At 34.7% G+C, this 22,598-nt stretch overlaps 1 long non-coding RNA gene across 1 annotated transcript; it reads right to left on the reverse strand.

Annotated features, from left to right (window-relative positions):
- Nucleotides 1-9,122: 9,122 nt before the first annotated feature.
- On the reverse strand, nt 9,123-22,053 carry LOC106887913. The gene is made up of 3 exons (XR_001411993.1): nt 21,928-22,053; nt 20,319-20,462; nt 9,123-19,409 (listed from the first exon to the last, which is right to left on the reverse strand). It is a non-coding gene; the product is annotated as an uncharacterized LOC106887913 (long non-coding RNA).
- Between the last annotated feature and the right edge of the window lie 545 nt (nt 22,054-22,598).

The following is a 22,598-nucleotide window of genomic DNA, read 5'->3' on the forward strand; positions in this document are numbered from 1 at the left end:
ATTCATTCCTTAATTTTATTTTTTAGGTCAAGGTTGCTTAAAAACTGTAGCTTATTTATTTATTTCATATGACCATTTCCATACTGGAGGGAGTGCAAAAAATTCCTATTTATTTTGGGTAGAGTGCACATTATTTAATGTAAAACCCTCTTCAGTTCTTCAAAATGCTAATTCTGACGCATTTCTTTTAGTTCAAGTTATGGTAAATTACAAAAAAAAAAGAAAAAGACATTGGAGTGTCTTTTGGATGCTTTTGTATTATAAGCAGATAAACCAGTAGTTAAATCATCAGCAGGCTCTTTAAAGGCTCTGCGTCTTCTGCATGATTTCTTAGTCTATGGAGAGCCATCCAAGATCCCAATGTCACCTACTTCAGCAGTTCTGTGTGCAGTGACATCTCACTGTAGTTCATGGAGATTTACATGCTTTAGGGAAATGTACGGCTGAGCCAACAGGCTTCAGAGAACCTGACAGTTCCTGTGATGGGGGTATAACAGGGAAAAACTACAACCAGACTTCAGGTGGATAAGGAGTGAAGAGGAACAGGCTTTGCACAAACAGTTAAGCGCAATTCACTTAGCTGTAACCGCTCACCTCAGGCAATATGACCCTGTTTGTGGAAACAGGCATTTGAAAAAGTGAACAGAGGAATTTGAATATGTGAACTTTGTATCATGGCTATGCAATAAAAAGTTTTCATGTTATAAAGATGTGCCATTTTGTCTGAAATATTGCTTCCTGCTGCCAGAAGGAAAAGCTATAATCTCCCAAGAATTTTCATTAATATAGTTTAGCATTATATATGATATTTGAAGGTGTCCCTTGCAAGAAAATGATCAGAATTGTGACAAACACTTGCTTAAGAAAAAAGACACCATGATAAACCATAGCGAACAAATTATCTACTTGATAAAACTCAGTATCAAAAGTTTTTGAAACAAAGTTGGAAAAATATATATTTCTTAAATAAAAAAAAAAAGAAAGAAAAAGAGCAGCTTACTCACACTTTAATTTGTACCATCAGCACTTCTATGTCTTATAGAATGTAAACTGAAATATATATAATAGTAAGGTAGAAAACTATGTATATAGCTTCATTGGGTAAAATCTTTCCTTAAAATTTAAATTCATATACTTAGTTTTATCTCATGCTAGATCAACAATGAGTATCTATCTTTAGGGTAATAAAAATCAACTATAGCCCATCCTCAGGACCCTAGTCAGCTGTCTTGCTGCCAGTAACTACAACTTAACAGCAATAAACATTTATTTTTCAAGTTTTGTATGTAGCAACAGAATTTTTTCACATTTATTGCTTCTAATATATTAGTAAACTACCTAGAAGCATAGAATTTGCATGCAAGGCAATATGTATAAATTTTGTTACTTGCACTCTGCAGTTCAGCTTTTCTAAAAATGTATTTTTTGTGTGTGTTTGTGTAAACTTCAGCATTTTGGAATGGAGGAAGACTGTGAGATCAAAATTACAGTCAATACTGTATGATACAGTTTGTTGGCTTGGACTTAAAAGATATGTTTAAATGTCTGGCCACATCTGGAAGCAGAAAAATTACAAATTTAAGGAATATGTTTTTACTAGGATACTGAGGATATTAAAGAAACAGAGGGAGACTTTCTACTGCCTAGAAGACAGTTTAGGGGAATGGCTTATCTGAAAATGAAAACGTAAACTTTTCTGGGTGAAAAGCAGGAAAATTATTTATATTCCCCCAGGATAACAATAAATCTATGGAAGATTCTTAAGGCAGCTTAAGTACAGCTTTGTGTAAAGTTGCAAATAATTTGAGTAGTCTGTTAAAGATAGTCAAGAAAGAAATTGACATTTACTTCTCTTTACAAGGAAACTGAACATTTGAAATTTGAGAAAAAGATTAAGGAGCAGAACCAGCAGTACAAGGCTCATCAGTGTGCACTGGCAGATATTCTGCATTCAGCAACTGTGGTGCAACAAATCCAGATGGGAAGTACTAACTGATGTATGAAAGCAAGTGCAGTAACATTTGAGCAGGGGAGTTAAAAAGGAAGTGAAAGGAAGCTCAGATAACATTGATGACAGGGAAAAAAACCAGACCCAAACCCACAAATACAAGCCATTGAGTAAGATCATCTGATTTGTCAAAAATATTGTCTTTAGAGGAAAGCATTTCAGGAAAAGCAAGAGCACTTAGTGAGATTCTTTTCAGCTGTTAGCAAGGTATGTAGAGATAGAGGCATTAACCTTGGGACTGGGATAGATACACGGTGTGCCCAGCAGTCCACGTCTGACGCCAACTGTACTCTTACTTGCATGCTCCGTTTAGAAAAGAACTTTGGAGGAAAAGGCTAACACAATACCATGAAACTAACACCTGCATGCTGCCTTTAGACAGGAGCTAGCATAGGTGAGTAGGACACATTCGCTCAGCTTTGATAGCCCTGAATGTAAACAGAACAGTCATAAAAAAGGATGAAGGAGTTATAGTGGTAGCTCATCGAGGCTGAGAACCAGTCAAGGCTGTGTCACAGTCCTTCAGAACCTTGAAACCTTGACCAGAGAAACTGATGTATAGTGAGTATTGTGGACAGGAGGCTGGCATCCTAGAAATCCAGGAAGATGTGTCTCTTATCAGGCTATTGTGAGGACATCTACGACTTTCTTAGATTGGTCAGTAGTGTAGGCAGCATTCAATGAAAGCCTTGCTGTAGGAAATAATACCCATGCCCATGCCTCCCACTGGGTCCAGAAAGTATTAACAACATTGTTAAACTCCCAATTTAGTGGTTTTTCTTAGACTAGAAGCCCAAACAGGGATTTGGCAGTATTTAAGAGTACAAAAGCAACTACAATCTTAAAATTAATGCAATTGTCTCACTGTGACATTTTAGAATCTGTGATTGAACCAGTATTTCACTCCCCCTCTACTTATCTGACTATCTCAGGGACACATTCATGCTGTTTGAATGGACCCAGGGAGAAATATTTACACCATTAGTTGACCACTCAAGTGTTGCTAGCTGTTTAAGATGTAGGCCACCCTCTGGTCCCCTTTGCACTGATATACAGTCAGCTTCTTTGCAACAGCTGTGGTCAGCCACATCCTATATCATTCCTTGAGCTTCATGGGCATATCATCCTTGCCCGCCTCCTCTGCACTTTCTTCCATTTTAGGGGTTTATTTGTCAGTCACACACTAGAGATCATCATAAGACACATTATTAGTCCTACAAGTGATAGTCAATAAAACACTGTTGTCATATCTCAGTCATCAATGAGACACCATTTTCTGAATCTAGTCATTAGTAGAGAGCAGATATTTCTAGATATGCAAACTTTGATGGTCAGTTCCTGTGCCATCTGTTAGTATCACAAACTGGTGATGTTTTCATAGATCCTGACAGTGATGCTTACCAAATGTGCCTCACACAGATGGATAAACGAGTCTGTAATTACTGAAGTCAAATATGTATGTATTAGGACATCACATATAGATGCAAATGTTGCTGTTAATGAAGAGCACAGATCCAACATTGAAGAATCCTATTTTTTCACATACAAATTTATGAGTATAGTAGAGTGACAATAAAGCAAAACTTTGTAACAAAATTTAGGTACAATAAATTTGCATTGACCTGGAGTTAGTTCCTGACTTCTTTTATGTAGCTCTTTAGTATTCACATTTAATGTTTCAAATCCACAGTTGCAAAAGAAATATTGAACGTTATACAACCTACTCAAATAAGGATAGTTAAGTGAAATGCAATTCACAAATACTAAGAAATTATTTTTGATTGTCTGCAATAGCTAATGTGGTTTCCAATACAATACTCAGCATTTTAGTAGTTCTTCAAAAGTTACAAGTCCTAGCTGTTTTCCTTAATGAGGTTTATCTGCCAATACATCAGAGAATATTTAAGTTCACCTTAAAGTGCAGGTGTGAATGTTAAATGTTCCTCTGAAAAGACTGTGTCTTTCACAATATTTCACAGTCTTTCATACTCTTGGCACAGGAAATGCAAAGGCAGCCTATCTTTAAAAGGTAGAGGCAATAGCTTAACAAGGAAAGTTTGGTGATGTTACTGAATAATTTCTGCAACCAAAACTTCCAAGACATGGAATTTCTTAGATGTTGTAACTAAGGATTATAATTAAGCATCAACCAGTGGAATAACTGAACTAGCAGTTCCTGCGTGAGCAAAGGTGAAGTATCTCTGTTCTGTTGGTTAGTAAAAGGAAAACACAAGAAGTGAGGTTTCCTTTAGTTATTGGAAGTCCCAGAAACCCTGAAACTATAGATACAGGATTCTGAAAGTTCTAAATAGCCTTCATAAAGGAGCAGAAAAGCATAGGTATCAGACCTTCAGCCAAACTCCCCATTACGTTCATCATAAGAGACTCTACCAGAACAGAAGGTTGATCGGGTAGGCAAAGTCATTTCTCAGTTTGCCGACTGGGAAGTCTTGAATTGTTGCAAAGTACAGAAATAAGTTATAAAAAAAAAGCCCAGAAAAATTATTTTGATGTATTCATTGTGCCTTGCTAATAAAGCATAATGTAAAGCATGCAGAAGCACCTTCAGAATATGTTTCGCTTGTCAAGAACTATGGAGGTCTTGAGAGCTCAGGCATTTAGTTCATTCTTCTTTACCAAAGGCAGTTTGTAGCCTTAGGAGACTGATCACCCCATTAATGGACTGAGCAATCAAGCATGACTACTTTTAGGTTTTTATGTCCATTTTTTAATTAAAGGCTTGATGGAAAAAATACAGATTGCCAGTCTCTAAAAGTAGATTCCTATGGTGGAATCCACAGTCTTCACATAAGTTTGGAAGATTTCAATATAATGTTTGGGGAGTGGTGTGTATAATTGTAGCCTAAATCTGCCAGCTGGATTTGTCTAGTAAGAAATGGCACATTTCCCTTCCCAAGGTTTGCATATCTTAGTAAGGGATATTTCTATGTGCCTTTTTTCTATATGCAATACTTTCTGTGTTTCAGGAAATCAAGATTCATAGCTCTCCAAGCCTAGAAATAAAGTCAGTAGGAAAAGCATTGTACTCGATTTTCCAAGGATAATTAATCTGTTTAGCAGAGACTGCAGTCAAACTTGGAGTGCGTACTCGTCTACCACATTCAGCAGAGTTTCTGTTCCTAAGAGACTCTGTTAAGAGCCAGCTTGTGTGTCTCTGCACCTGCCAAGCCTTTCATTCTGAAGCATGGCAAATACACTGATTTTGTAGAGATTTGAATATTCTGATTCACATCTATGGTATTCTTTCAAGCAGAATGACTTACATTGCCAGAACCAATTATATGCATGAGTTTCTCTTATCATGGTGACTTCCACATTGATATATTCTATACTAATGTAAGAACATTTTTAACACCAAAACTAGGATGGGGAAAAAAAACCGAAGTAGTGTTGTTATGGTGGTATAACTTCGGTTCATAACCAAAGATTATATCATTGTTTTGAAAATAGTGTTTGGGTTCCTAAGTCAGGGGAGGTGCTCTTAAACTATTTTCTAATATATTGCTTTTTCACAGTTTATGTCAATTTTCTCAAATCTATGCAATTCTGCTTCATTTTTGTTTTATAGTCTTTTATTTCAACTATGATTGCCCATCAAAAAGTTGCACGGGACACAGTGCCTTGCAGTTCTCAATACCTTAGTAAATACGACAAATGCTTTAACATCTGGCATCTGGTATGTTTCTGAGTGACTCAGCCCAGACTTCTCTAAGAGAACACTCACTTTCATGATTGCTTTGGTCTCAGCTTCTACAGCTGTTCCCTCATTGTCTGCAGTTAGACACATTGACATTCTTTCTAATCAAACCAAATTTTGGTCTTTTTATTAGATCTACATATTTATTCAACTTGGCATTCCACATATTTTAGGAAAACAGTACACTAAAACCCTAACATTTTCCCTAAACAAATGTCCATCAATATACACTGTGAAATTCTGTATGTTAGAAATTATGGTTTTGCTGGCTTTCAAGACAACTATCAGGTTAACTTCTATAGTTTAATTACTCCCTGCACAGAATGAACAGAGGTTTTCCATGCTTTCTTAAATTATGCATCCTTGATTCATACCCAGATTAGAAACTCAGCTGTTAGATAAAAATTACTCTATTTTTTGTGTTACTCAGATGTTGGTCACAAAAATATTGGATGAGTTGACTGAAGCAGACGTCATGGGTCAGCTTCTGTTTCATGAAAATCAAATTAACTGTGCTTTAGAAAATAATAACAGCAACATCCCTACATTTAGTTCAATCTGCTTATGATATATTATTCATGATTTTGTGTGTCCTATGTAATAACAGAATTAACACAATATGATGATTTTGGGACTAACTCTATAACTAGTCATAAATAGAAATCAGCTTCAGACCTATCACACTTAATACACAGAAACTCCATAACACATTTTTGATTTAGAGCTATCCTGATATTTTAATTATAATTCAAATTAACTCTAATATTAAATAGCCAAATTTACCTTGATTAACATCAAACTGTTAATTTACTTTTCCAAAGGCCAATTATTATTGAATAACTTAAAATAGCAACATAACTTTACAAGAGTGCACTTGATATGACCTTACTGTAGACATACGGTCACAATAATAAAAAATTAAATTTTAAAAAGAATGTATTTTTAACATGCAGCTGTTTCTTTTCAATCTTTTCCATTCAGTAATTCCCCTCCCCAATTTGCAGTATGTTAAATCTCATTAATAAACCATAAGTATAATGTTAACTTGGCATCCTTGTCTCCTGTAGGAAGCTAGAAAATTAGGAAAGAACATGCTACAGACTATAGCAAAAGCTTTTCAGCTGGGACAATATGAAAATATGCCAAGTTTTGTGCCAAGTTCCCAATAGACAGATCTTTTGGGAATATTTCTGGTACATTACTCCACCTTGAAAATGTAACTAAAAGATTGTCGGAATTCATCTTGGTTTATATTCTTGAATGTGATGTTTTAAACAAGAGCATATTTATACACGTATTTTCTTTCAGCTGATTTTTTCTTTCTAGCTGTTGCAGGAAACTGTTGGAACCACAATTCACAGGCAGAAATATATCAAAAAGTAAGTTAAGCATCATGGAATGTAAATAAGTTGCCTGCTTATAAGGGGAACTAATATTTTATTACTAACCTATCTGATCAATAAAGTATACATACGCTGCTTTCCTAATCGGATCCCTGGACTGCTCAGACAATCTCTCTGTATTCCTCTGTTTCTGATTTTGTTCAGATCATATGGATAAACAGCAACCAGACTTCAGTTTCAGATCTATGATCACTGGCATATTGCAAACAAACTACAACTCCAGTACTGTGTGAGCTGTGCTCTAATGCTGAGCTGGAGACTCTCCATCACATCATACAGTAAAAGCATAACAAAGTGCAGTGTTCCTTAGATTGAAATGACACACTACATACAATATGCTACACAACCAGTTGATAAAATAAAATTAATTTTTCTCTCTCTTTCCTAGTTATCACTTCTCTGAATTGTATACAGCTTATATAACACAATTAAAAAGTAAGCACACATTCAAATTCTTTCCGTTTTCCTCATTCAGTAATCAATGAAGCAATGACAGAATAAGAAAAAAACTTCATATTTCTTATCTTCATCCCTTTTTTTTCCTTCAGATTACCTGTGTCAACTTTGATAATTGGCTACCAAGGTGATCCATTGGAATCTGTTTTGCAATCTTAGGTAGTGGGGAAAGGAGCTAGGTATGTTCCTAAAATGCAAAACGTCCACCTTGCTTGACCACTGCAAAGAAAAATACACTGACTATAAAAGTACTTCAGTATGAACTTGAAATTGTTGTCATATGTGTGAGAATAAGATTTGCAAGTGGTTTGCTTGCCTATCATGTACTCCCTGTTGTATACTTCTACTGCAAACAATAGTAAAACTTCATATCTAGTATAGGAACACGTGAAACCTGATTCTGCACAACTGCAAGTTGTTTAGCATACTGGAGAAAACCCAACTGGATATACCAGTTAAAACTATAGAAAAATTTTATACTTTTCCAGCCTAAATCAAGTTGTTTCACAAAGATTAAAGAAAGCTTATCATCACCTTTTCTGTTAAATCAAATGTTTTTTATTTTATGAATGATAAACTTCTGTCTTACTGACTTCTAGGGAAGTTTATTTCTAATGGAAATAAGTGCAGGGGGAAAAAAAAAGCCCTTTTACAAAGGAAGAAGTAGTACAAGTATCTAATTATTCTAAATATTCCCAAGTGGTTTCTGAGATTAATTTGTTTTTACTGACTGATGATAGCTGAAAAATTATGCATATGACGTATCTCCAAATTTTTGTTAAAAAAAGCCAAAATATTTGTATATAAATTTGTACATCAATGTGCATTGTGTTGGAAAGCATAAATAAAATTATAGTTTCTTCACATCTGGCCCCAAAGTTTGCTTTTATTTCTTGTTTTCTTTTTGTTTACTCTCTCAGGATTACTTTTCAACACTTATGGCAACAAGTCAGTGCTAATCTCTGATTCCGCATTTTTTTACTGCACAATACTAGGTCATAAAAGTTTAGACAAAGACCAGGAGACTGCTCTACCACATTTATGTTTGAAAGGTCTCAAAACCTTGAACTACAGTTTCTGTTTTCAGTCTAATGATGACTGACTCTGAAAATATTACTAACATGAATATTCTCAGTATCAAAGAGTATGTTAGTAGTTTTCAAATGTTTGCCTCTTGGGATTTTCAAATACATTAAGCAGCCAACCTCTACTCATTCCAATGGATGTTTGGATGTTTTTGCTGTTGCAAAACCTGCTCTATTTCTATCAATATCCTTGAACATCTAAATTTCATTAAAACTCAGACTTCTGTAATTTAGAAAATGCTTTTATTATTTGTACACCAAATTTTTCAGATCCATTTTTTGCGCAGAAGACAGGAACAGTCTAATAGATTCTACTGATACATGCTCAAAATGCATTTTCATGTCTTTTACTGGAGATTCAAAGCTCAAGGTCTTATTGCTTATTAAGATTAATGTTATTCATCGAAGAGAACAGAAAAAAAAAAAGCCTTCAATGAAAGCACACAGTCCAGTTAAAGATTATTTTATTTAAATATGTATTTAAATACATAGTTTCATAAACACTGTTTTTGCAGAGTGTTTTTATTTTGAGAAGCATAGCAATCATGAAGCGCTTAAGGACATTTGCAGGCCCAAGAAAATTGACATGATAGACATGGATACACTATTTAAGAGGGAGAAACATTACAGAGAAAATTATCATAAGTTACTGTAATGTACCTGTTATTATGGAATTTTTGTCACTGGATGCTCAATTTTAGGCCAAAGATGTCAGAAATTTCATAAGCACGGTTGACTTTAAGGCAGGAAAATTATGTAAGTAACCTTTTAAAGTCACTTTTGTATCTATAATTTTACTTTAGTCTGACTAAAAATAAAATTCTCACATGGTTTGAGATGACAATATTTTTTAAGTGACTTATTCTTTTAGGGACCACTGACTTCAGAATGATATTTCAGCTCCTATTTCATTTTGCCCTCTCAGAAAATCTGACCTTGATACTAATCACATCGCCACTATTCAATAATACCTGATGCCTTGTTCTCACCTACTGAATAGGTACAAACAGCAGATAGACCATAAACAGATTATGTTTAGTTCAAGTAGATTAGTATTTAACCTCTTGTCCCCATGGGATGTTCGATACACCTGTGTCAACATCCATATAGGCTTACTGCTGGGAGAAATATTAGCTGTTGTGAAAACCAGTTTACTGCATTTTAAGAAAAGATATATATTTCTAAGCGAGCAATAGTTTGAAGGGTTCTCCATGGACTATTATTGGGTACGGACAACAGTGACCTGTCAGAAATGCACAGCTTTTGCTACCTGGGTGTTCATACTGTTTTCTTTGTAAAGTTTACTTGAGTATCAACTTTGGCTCGCCCAGAACTTCTTCAGTTGCATGGCATGAAGCACAGTAGGCTAAAACTTAAAGGAAAAAATGGTAGAATCATGGAATTTATGGTGATTTATTAATGAATAGCACTTATCATATGTTTTAAGATTTTCTTGAGCTTTTTTTTTTAAGATCAAAGTGAATATTTTCACTATAGAACATGTCATGTTAAAGACATACCTAAGTTAAAGAGATCCTTACATAAAAAAGTGTGGGATTGGCATGGAATCAAATGCTGAATTTTAGTAATGAATATTTGTAGCAATTAATCATATTCTACTAAAAATTGCCACTCTATCTAATATTCACCAAAAAGATTAAATTTTACATTCTCTATGAAAATTCCATCTTATAGCTCCCAGATCATAAACTCCCTTATAAATGTATGACCAAATGATATTATATACTAATTAATGCAATGTACTTCAGTGGGACAGCAGAGTACAAGTGAAAACATTAGAAGGATGTTTGAGCTAGGACTTTCATTTCTAACCAGCTTAAATAAGCAGTGCAATAAGCTTGAATAACTTATTTTAATAGTTATTTTGTTTCCTGACTTTGGCAAATTGGTTTAGATATTCATAACAGGTCAGAGTCCAGTCCATAAAATGTGTTAAAAATAGACTTGTAGTCTGACAAAGATTCAGAATCTTCTAAAATTCTCGTGTCGTGTTTACCTGTTGCTTTGACATGTCACTTTCAATTCCTGAGATATTTAGATCTCAGTAGCATCACAAGTTCCATCTAACTGTAGCAGTTACTTTTGTCAAGCTATCCTAGAAAAAAGCCATGTGATTAGTACAAAAAATAATAACTAATAAGCTCAAATGTTAAAAACGAGTCCTAAAGATAATTATATATTTGAGATATTGAATCTATGAGTGTGCTTTTTGTGGGTGGGCTAAATAAGAGAAAAAGGATAAGCCAAGTGATGTTATATGTTATACGAGAAATAGATACCTATTTGCTTCCTTAGACAAATTTTTAGAATTAAGTGATTTAAGAGGTTAGGTATACCTGAAATTCCTTTCATTGATTCCATATTTAAAATTTAATGCTCATCTAGTATATATCCAGCTCACAAAGCTGACTAAATAAGATGCATATGTATTTAAAATAAGTAAGGCAAATTTGTTCAGTTTCACAAAATATTTAACATTGTCTCACTGATTTAATTATTCACCCCGATGAACTATGCTCTCTAAAACAATTTTTCCTAGCTGATTTTATTTTTTCATTTTGTATTTATTACAGTTCAGGAAGGGTTTGTTTTTCCTGTAAATAGAAAAGAAAAAGGTGCTTTTCTGTATGGATGTGTAGACACGTTAGCACATGTCTGATATCCATGAAAGGCCAAAGAAATAGAAAATGTCTGGCAAGGTTATTAACAGGACAGAAGAATCGTTTAAACATAGAGTTATCATCAGGAATATTGTTGTGCTGTTTTACATATACACAGTATTCTGTATTTTAAGTAGTAGCCTGAAAAATAGAACTTGAAAATATGCTTGATATAAATTCTTTAAATTCTTCCTTTTTAGTGGTTGTGGGACAAGTAAAGTTCCCAGAAGGAAATATAACTTTCTTTATTATGACTATAATTATTTCATTAAGGCCGCTTTAGGACTGCAACGGCTGGAAATGTCATTAAAAAAAAAAAGGTGGAATTTGTTGCAGGGGTTGGAATTAGAATTTTATTTTATCAGTACTTTGACAAAATTAAAGAGTTTTCACACAAAATTAGCACTTCCAAATGCAGAAGGAAGTAACTTTTGAAAAAAAAAGCACACACTTGTATTGCATTTATTAAATCACTAATAGTACGTAATGTTTGATATTATGTCTCTTAAACGCAATTTTGGGGTGTTTAGCACTGTGAAAGAGTGAATGACCTCTGGAGAGGCTAACTTTTTTAAAGTGCTATCCTATCCCTATCAAAGTTACTGTCTTTGGCTTGTGCAGGATTGGCCTCTTTAAGCTAAATGAGGATCACATGGAGCCAGGTCAACAGCTCCGAGAATGACATATTAATAGCAAGATCTTTTGTACCAATCCAGCTGGTAAGGCAACAAGGTGCTGACATTCAGGAACCATAGTGATGAGTGGCAAAATAAAATTGGATAATATACATCCTGGAGGTATTGCGGTTTGTTGTATTATAAATAATGCAGTTCATACTACCCTTCCTGTATTCCTGCAGCATAGTAGAACCAATAATGTGTAACTGATAGAATTTCTAAGCCTTATTAAAAATATTTGTAATCCTTTCACCCCTTAGTTTTGACCTCTTGCGGCTGCTGGTGTTTCACTTTCTGACCAGTTTATGTCTTCCCTATAATTTTCTTTTTTTGGTAACATCCTCTTAAATGAGTCTGATCCTGTTCATTAACAATTTGTCTTATGTACTCAATGAAAAGGGTGTGATACTATGTGTCCTATACACTAATTTAACACATCTTGAAACTGAATAAGCATAAAATGAGCATCCTGTGGCAAAGGGTACAGAAATCCACTTCTCTCTTTCAGGCATAATTCACTTGAACTTGAGGCCATCGTAGCTTGAAGTGGTTTTCTGTGCCTCTGTGGGCACAATGGACAATGACTTTGAATTCTTCTCAGATTCAGAAACTGCTTTCAAGAAATTTGCAAAGCTTTATTTTAACACTTGCCACAGCAGAACTTGCTTTGCAAGCATTCCTGTGGGCACTGCTCTTTAACTGAAGAGACTACACCACAAGAAAGCAGGTCCAGGGAAGACAAGGCCACTGCAATAAGTACACATTCCTGAGGAAAGTGCATAGCAGTCTCATGTCCACTAGAATGAAACAGGAGATTTCTTGCCTACTATCCCACTGACATTCAGCTTGAGTTGAAAGCAATGACAGTTGTGAGAAAAGTATTACCATATGATTAAAGTCAGAGGACTTTCAGATGCCTTTTTCTGAAACAGAAATAAGATATGTGCAAGTAGTACAAAATTTTATTTTCTTTTGAATGAGCTCATGAGTAATGTTGAAAGTTGCTTTAAAATATTTTGAATATGTAACTATGTCACAACAATATTACAAAATAATTGCTCTGCTGATGGGATTACTTTGTATAGCTGCTTTCCTAAGCCTGGATAAATGTAAATGTATGTAAATGTGAAATGAAAGCTTCACTTTTAAAAATTTTGCTAGTTAGACATAAGGTGATAAATTACCATTCTAGTAATATGGCCACTCACAAAAACTTAATCAATCTCTACATTATACTAAAGCTCCAGAAAACAAAACAAAACAAATAAGGAAACCCCACCCAAAAGTAAAATGGATAAGCAAACAAACAAAACTCTAGAAAGCAGATTCCTCAAAATAATCATGTTATCAGTAGGAAAATGCATTATTTCTAGATAAATACACAATTATAGATAGGAATCCAGGCCACCAGTGGTAATGAAGGAGTGGCATAGACAGAATATATTTCAGGTATCTCTATTTTTATCTATATATGCTTCAGTGACAAAAAAATCTTCAAGACAATTGCGTTCACAGTGCCATTCAGCTGGCCTGCCATCTGTTTTCTACAACCAATACAATTCCAAACTCAACAAGAGGACATGAAGGATGTCAATTGAGCCATGCTATTCCCTTACACAGAAACATAACCAGAAGGAGCAAAGGTGTCTTTCACATTTTCACCCATTGCTTGTTTGAAAGTACCAAAACACCATTTACCTTCTGTTTAGGATGCTACAATGAAGAAATGGAACAGTGGGAAAGTATTGGAAGGAAACTGTCATCAAAATGATGAGAAACTCATTGATTTGTGTTTAGTGAACAGCCTAGTTCTTTCCAACTTCATGTTACCTAACAAACACAAACTCACCAGATGGTGAATCAGAAAATCAAATAGATTATATTCAAACAAATGTAAAAGCACATTGAACAGTCATATCAAGAACAGCCACAATCTTAACTTTGCCAAACTGAAAATAAATCCGAAAAAGAAATCTCAAGATACACTGAGCGCCTATGAGAGACAGAGGTAAAAACTACAATGGAAGAAAAACGAGTTGCAAAATGGAATTCAAACTTCAGTACTTCAAGTCTAAGACAAGGAAGCTAGCCAAAGAAGAGTACTAGAAAAGAATACCAGGTAAAATTAAAAGTTTGGAGAGGCAAAGAATATGAAAGTAGATAAAACACTGAAAAGCAAGTGTGCCTTGTAGTGTAAAAGCACAATGTGAAAACAGATATATGATAATAGTTGGATATGTGGAATAAACCTGAAATTTCTCATTGATTTCAAAAACTCAAAAGAAATAATACTACTCTAGTAAACAATGTATAGCAATCTTGAAGAAGAACAAGCTGGATTCAGGATCATTAAATTCTATGTAGACCATTTATTCTGAAGTCCCTGATGGAAAAGTACTTTAAATGAATTCTCAGTCAATAGCAGGACTAAATTTCAAAGGCAATTGATAGACCACAGATATTTGGTAGATCTTTGGTTTGATAGACCAAAGTGTTTGATAGAGTAGACCCACATTTTGGAATACCTTTCTGTCTTATGAAATCTTAACAGCTGTTAGTATCCTCAGGACAAGAACATAGCTGAACATGAAGACTAACATCAAATGTACCTGCTTTCTCTGCTAACATCCAGAGTATAAAGAACTGGGTAGAAATCCAAATATTGTTCATGTTATGGACACAAATGAGAAAAAAAAATGACTACATAGCTAAAAAAAACATTCAGAGTCCCTCGGGAGATGCTATAAAGAATATTTTTTCTAATTCAACACTAGTTCCGGTGAATCTGCATTAAACTGCAGTGCTTTTTAAATGTCATTCTGCAATAATTGCAATCCATGGAATTTAGATACATAACTAGCATGACATTGTAAATTAGAGTCTATCAGATTGCAGAGGCAAACTGTTCACTCTGTTTGCAAAACAAAGATAGTACAAGTAAGAAAAGAATAAAATGACTCTGGCAAACCTGTTTGTTCCAATTTAGTAATAGAAAATTGAAGAGCACATATTTTACTAAAAACTTTTTTTTTATACTTTAAACTTAAACTCCTTTTTCTTCGATAAACTGTTCTATTTTTTTCAAAGATCAAAAAACTTATTATCCCACCAAACCCCGTGCTGAGCTTTCCTCTTATCCGTTCCTGATTGTTGGTATTGTTGCAACCTGTTCACAGTAAATACATCAGATTATCTTTCACAGTTTGCTCAAGCTCTTCCACCTCCACAGAGCTGTCAAAGCACTATTTGAAACACACACACGTATACAAGCAGAAAAATACCATCTTGGCAGAAAGTTTCCATTCTTCATTTATTCCTAGACTGACACTCCACTTACAAACATCAGGCTCATCTTACAAATCAGATCTTTAAGGTAGTTTCAGATAAATTGGTTTTTAATGCCCAGGCAATCTATACCTTCCAGGAGACGAGCCAGCATTGAAACACTGGCAGCAACTGAAGAAGTTAATGTTTATTAAAGGCAGAAAATTTAACTGAGGTTTTTGAAAAAAATATGGGGTTTGTGGTGGTTTTTTTCAGAGAAAAATGAGAATAAACTCATTAAACATGTTGACTCAAGTTACAGGGGGCATGGAATATCTCAATAAACTTCAAAAGGAGAAAGGAGATGGCAGATTCCAAAGGACTGTTAGCATGAAAGGTAGGTAAATATGGACGAAATCAGAGGGCTGAAAAAAGAAATGACAAATTCATGCAAAATCTACATTTTTGTCATATATCAACCCAACTAATGTTTTCTTAATGCATGTCCTTCAAGATTGTGTCAATTACTTCTCAGACATGGGGGAAAAAGGATTAGATTTCAGGCCTTTTTTTTTTTTTTTTTTTTTTTTTTTTCCCCCCAGTTCTGGACAGAAAGTGCAAATAGGTAGTTTGGAAGATGACTAAATAAATGATGCAACTTTCCAGTTGTTTCTTGGTTTATGCTACTATTCTTTATTTCTGGTTATAACAATTTTGCTTTAAAATCAGTCCTGATGATGTCTACTGAGCTCATTTATTGCTGAACAGGCCCTTAGGTTTCCATGGTTGTTTGTCTCAGTCCCATAAGAAACTGCATTCCCTTTAACTGAATTCCACTGCAGTTGAAATGACATCATAACAGTGACTGCATTTCAGTAGCTGATAAATTGATCCCTGTTCATAGAATTTAAAAAACACTCCGATGGCATTTTATTAATAACTATTCTCAAATACTTTGTTAATAATTCCACATGTATAGAACACATAGAAGCCATCATTTCACATTACAGGCACACAGGAGTGGTGTTTGGACCACTGTGTTATACCTTTGTGCTGTGTGTTTAACACTTCAATTGTTGTGCCTCCTACCCAATCGGCTAGATTTTAAAGGGCTCAAACACAGTTGCTACAAAGAGAGTTTTATCTTCCAGCTGGCTTATCCTCCTAGTACTTATCCTCTAGCTAACTCTTGCTCTTTTTTCAGTCTCTATCCCTTTGAAAGGGTTAGAGAAAACACTTCAAAGTGTTGTTTTTCAAAGATGTGGTACTTAAGATAAACTCCCCTCTAGTCTGACCCTCTCCTTATATTTCCCATCTTACAAAAATTCACGTTCAGCTTTCTCTCCTCCAATTTGCTGTTGTCACACCCATTGGCCAAGCCTTGCATTCAGTTCCCATATGCAATCAAACTATATTTTAAAAAAGATACAATAATCTTTCATTTAACAGCTTCCATTAAACACTTTACCAGTAGTTCAGTTTTACCAGCCCGCCTGTGAATAAACAGATAGAACAAGGGAATTAAATATTAAAAACGCAATGTTAATGTATTTAATCCATACAATAATTGATTTTTTTTTCAAAAGATCCTTAAAATAGCTAAATGTTCATTTCTAAAGGAGTTTCAGAAGGGATTAAAGGAAGACAAATATCAAGAAATATTCCAGTTCTAGGAAATATCACTTATCTCTGTAGCTATCCCTGTTTGTCATCTGTCTGATCTGTAATTTTTTATTCTGTGCATGTGCAACACAGATTGTCTTGCCCTTTCCCTAGGTTAAAATGTTTCTTTGAGATAAATATGTCCAACTATAAAGCACACAAGTGGGGTAAAAATAGTTCACTAGTAGTCATGTAGTATACCTCTATCAAAGCAAAATACGTATATACATTATGGGAATTGTCATATCAAGTGCAAACTCCATCAGTTCAGGTTAAGTGCCTTACAGTTTTATATTCAACACTATTTTCAGAGTTCATGTCTTTCATTTTAAAAAATCCCACCAACAACAGAAATAACCTTCCTCACAAACACAGTTACCAAGCATTCTAGCCAACAAATGATGTAATCACAAAAAATTGTTCTTCACCCTTGGCCTTTTTCATTTCGCCTTGGTTTTCTAACCAGTTCAAGCGCATTGCTATTTAGATGATATTTGCTGCAGGGTTTGTGACAGCTAAGGCAGATGATTGAGACTGATAAGCTACTCTGAAAAGTGCCTGAGTAGGTGTGTGAACTTCTGTAATGACTTGGTTTTATGCAAAACAAATAGGTCATGTTGCCCCTAGCCTGCTCCTTGGATGCACTCGAAATTGGCACTGTGTAATCACTGCCACCTGCTCATTCACTGTCAAGACAGAACAAGATGATGTGTTCTGGCAAATGGATGTCCAGCAGCTCAATCGCTGACGCAGTAACAAAGGCAAAGAGAACAAATGCACATGAGAAAGCATCCCAGAGGGAAGATTCCCCACAGCTGCCAGCACTGCCAGCCAGTCATTCCATCCCACATCCCCTTTCTATTCCATCTACAGACTTATTATACTGAGTACCTCTGGTTGGCTTTGTGTACTCTTATAGATGGTATATTTGAAAGCTTGGTTAGTCTCAGAACGGTAGGGTTAATTTCCACTGCTCACTGCCTAATTTCCAGGTCACACTTCCAAAGACTGTGATATCTTGACTTACTAGTAGCATGAGACATTTAAAGAAGGATATGCAACAATGACGGGAAAACCATTGCCATTTTAATAGAATTTGCAACCTATTATTATTTATGTTGTGTATTCATGTACATACTTACTCGTGCCAGAATATAAAAAAAAGGGCAGAAGTAAAGCCTATCATAGAGACAAGATTCTAAGAAAGAAGTGTTGGCTTTTTAAAATGTCATTCATTCTGGAATTCGTTTTCCTTTAAGGAACTACATTATGATCTAAATACATTGCTGCAATTATGGCTCTGATTCAGAAAAGCACTTCAGCACATAGTCAACTTAAGCATGAACTTGGCATGCATACTCCTGAGCTGGCTTGCGATGGTATTACTGTAACTGAAGATAGATACACTACACCTTTTATTCACTACACAGCAAAGCTAAAACTTTCATATGGTAGCTTAACAAAATAAGTCACCTTTGGCAAGTATATGTTCAGCATCATAAAATCTGCTGTGCAACTGAGTTCATAACACTGTTTTTCCCAGCTTTTTTTTTTTTTTTTGGCTTATCGTGAAATAGTCCCGTTGCATTGGTGAGTACTCACTAGTTTTATCAAATGAACTATAACTATTACAGGTGTCCTTGAAGGAAAAAAAAAAATCCATTTATTTCATTAAATAACACAATTCAAACTTAAACGACCAGCCCTACCTAAGACTGAAAATATTTTTGAGAAGGAAATTGACCAGAAGACTAGAATAAGGCCAGGATAGGTAATTGTGTGAAAGATTGAAGTTTTAATCATACATAAACTCGAAAACAGTTAGACCTCCTGTCTGGCTAAGCAACTAGTAAATAAATATTTATTTAAAGTCAGAAGACCTATCAATACTTTTAGAAAAAAAAATATCCCTACAACAACATCTCAAATCAGAACCCTTTTACTATTTCCCACCTTTGATCTTAATGCATACATATCCAGCTTCATCATTACCCACTTAAGATAAAAAAAAAAAACACACAAACATTTTATTACCCCGTAACTAGGCCACTGTTATCTGAAAGAACAGACTGTCTTTGCCTTCTTCCCACTGCCAATGTTCAGTCCTGCAAGAAGTGCTATACAGAGAAGGAATTGGAGAAAGATTAAGAATTTTGCCCTCTTTCTTCCTTCTCTTTTACAAGTTAAGAAATTATTTCTTACAGCAAAGAATCACCTGTTTTTGGAGGAAGAAAAGTCAGTGAGTTCTCTTCCCTAACTGAAGTGAAAATAAGCTCAGTCTTATTTCACTTGCTTTTAGGAATCTTGAGGTAAGGAAGGACTGCAGAATCAACAGACTAAACATCTATAAACTATTCTTTGCAGGCCTTAATTTTTTTTTATGGGCATTTTTCATGTCCTGCAAATTTGAACAGGCAACAGTGAACCAGGAAGTATTCCTCAGTGTGGCAGGACTCTGTAAAAAATACAAAAGAGGAAAGAATTAGCAAGGAGAGGTGAAATTTAGTAGAGACTTTGAAGGTACAGTAAATGTTCATAAAGGAAATAATGCAAAAAAAAATTTAGAGACAAGTGTCCAAAGTCTGTGTGACTGCTTTTGGCTGAATGCCTTAAACTTTGTCTCAGCAATAGATTTCTTTCTATTACAGAATGCTGTTTCTCCAACATGACTTTTAAACTTTTGAATTTCGACAGCACTATGATGTAAAGGTCTTCTCTGACTTATTAACTTCCCATGGTCCACTCTCTGCTTTTATGTTTAAAGTTTAAGAATTCATGTGGCAGCAAAGTCCTAAAACAGCACAATGATTTATGGCCAAAACTGTTGAATAACTTCACATTTGAGTACACATTGGGATTTGAGAGAATCCTCATAAATAATATTGAAAACGAGTGAGAGTCCATAAATAAAAAACACAGAGGCCAAGGACATAAATACCATGCAATGCTTTGTACGTGAGGTTGTACAAGTAACATTATTTAAGCAGAATTCTAGATGAGAGTCTGATTTCAGATGCAATGATATAATCCTGTTTAATCCCATTACTTTTTTAAAAGTACAATAAATTTCTGGGGTTTTTTTTAGGTGAGAAATAAATTTGATGCAAATGACATATGTGGTATGATATCACTTCCTGTTCCTGTGCCAAAAATAGAAATTGTCGTAACTAATGTACCATGAATACTGTAACTGCTTGCTGTAAAGGTCTAACTGGGCCTGTCATCTGTCACTTCTTTACCCTTTATATGAGACAATCAATAAAACTTGTCATGTTGTTCCTTTTTATGGCTCATTGCGCTCTTATCAAATACTCAGTGAACTATTGATTAATGGACAAACCGGGGAGTATCAGCTTTTACTCACCTTGAAACACTGTGTCTGTGAACAGTAAGACTTTAAAATACAACTTTGCAGAGGTTTAATTCTAGATTGTGAATCATACATGGAATTTCAGATGTTTCACAGCATCATCAGTTATTCATCTCAGAGCGTTCTGGTCCATGAAATCTGCAATTAAAATCAAATGATAAACAGTGTTCTAGTCCTTTTATATGGGAAGTGGAGATTTTTCATTTCACCTAGATCAGTGCGGAAGTACAACTGGGATCCATCAAAGCATAAATTTTATTTGGCTAAAAAAGGTTACATTTGCCAATTAAGTGGTAAAATGTTACTCATTTGGTTGCAAATGAAACAAAGTTACTTTGGTCTGCCCTGAGCCAAGACAAACTGGAATTCTTACTCATAACCATAATTTTCTTTCACTACTTCTCCTTTTCTCCCCTCAACTCTTCAAGACCCCTGTAGTCTTCATTAACCTCCATATTAATGTTCCCAGGAAAGGTTGCAATGTTTGCTATGTGAGACTTCAATATTTTCATGCTAGCTGCTGATGAAGATAAATTCCAGCAGTTGTTAGACAGGTTATATATTTGCATATATGTGGAAACAGGAGAGGCTATTGTTCTTCCGAGAACTTACAAAAACCTCATGCTTTAGTTTTTGTACCATTGTTTTTTCAGTGCACCATCTCCTTTTGTTGCAATCAATAGCTAATAAGCCCATTTTGGTTCTGTATACGTGTGTATGATTGTACCCAAAAGCTCATAAAGCCCTTTACAGTCTTTTAACTGTTGTTTGTTTTGGGGGATTTTTAACTCCTTTGGTGTTGTGTGATGTCATCATAAGGTTTAATCTCCCTATTTTTTCTCTACTTTTTTTTTAAAAAAAAAAGTTTTTATGCAATTAGTCTGCTTCCTCATTCTTTTTCAGTAAAGCTGCAGTATAGAGACACCTGCTGGGAAATGAATGAACAGGAACAAATGCAAATACCCATTACAATAATTACAAAATTGCAATAATAACATTATTATTTTTTTACAGTCTTCAAGATGAGAAGTATTGGCTAACCGTATTTTTATTGGTATTTTTCATTTCTGTACAAACACTTTAATTTGATCCATAAACATTCTTGACCAGGATGTTCAATTTGAATCTGACTGATGATAACAGGACTTATCTCTGGGATTTCACATCTTTCCCTATATTTTGCCCTTTGAGTATCAATCAGAGAGAATCCTTGTGATTGGAGACAGGAGTAAGTGGTGCCTCTTGTCATATTCTGTGCATTAATTTTAGAAGCTTAATTATTTAGGAAAATCAATTGCTAGATCTAATGTTTCTATATAGAAAAAAAAAAAAAAGAAATGAGAATATGACAAAATAGAAGCTAGGGAACACAATATTAAAATCTATACTGTGTCCAATACATTCAAACAAATGGATAGATGATGTTTCATTTCAATCTTATATTGAAACTTTCCTCTCATATTAGATTATCATCCCCCTATTAGTCATATTATTCAAGAAAACTTTCATTAGTCAGAAAAGCTAGGATAATATATTTGGCTAATAACTATCTTATTATTGTAAAATGATTTTGTTTATAAAACATATATAATATATTGAATACCTTATTTATTTAGGCATCTGATGGTAAACAGTAGGGTTTTTGTTGTTTACTCTTTTCTGCAGTTTCTGTCATAATTCACAATAAAATAGCTTCCTACTTTGCTTCAGAATCTCCTGAGAATAAGTACTGTAGCACATGCTCTGAAACATTTGTAATGATAGCTCCATGTGCTTATGAGTTAATACATTCCTGGAAAAAATAATTCCAGCAGTTAATATTTTATGAACAGTTTCCAAAAAAATAAATCTTATAAACAAGCTAATATAGAAACTATTTTTTTTTTAATTTTGCCAGCGGTGGGAACAAATAACATTTTCCAAACGATCGCACTCGGAAATAAATTCACAAAAGTACTTTTATGTTGCAGTGTTTTGTATCACAGTTCTTGGCTTGATGCATCTTGCTACCCGTGGAAATGACAGCACTGAATTAGGCATTTTCTTAGGAATGAGAGCTGAGGGAGATTCACCGTTTACTTGAAGGAATTAAATCATGTTTCATCCTACCTCTTAGCTAAAAATGGTGATCCCCAGACTGCAGGACACTCTGATTACACTGGCTTCATGCATCCTCTGCTTTCTAAGGAGCCAAAGCTGAGCTGGGGAGGATAGTGCAAGAGCCTGCCGTTAATGTTCTGTAACAAGGGTACACCTTCCCTGTGGAAGGGGAAG

Source organism: Calidris pugnax, unplaced genomic scaffold (assembly GCF_001431845.1).
Source record: "Calidris pugnax isolate Ruff unplaced genomic scaffold, ASM143184v1 scaffold56, whole genome shotgun sequence".
NCBI lineage: Eukaryota > Metazoa > Chordata > Aves > Charadriiformes > Scolopacidae > Calidris > Calidris pugnax.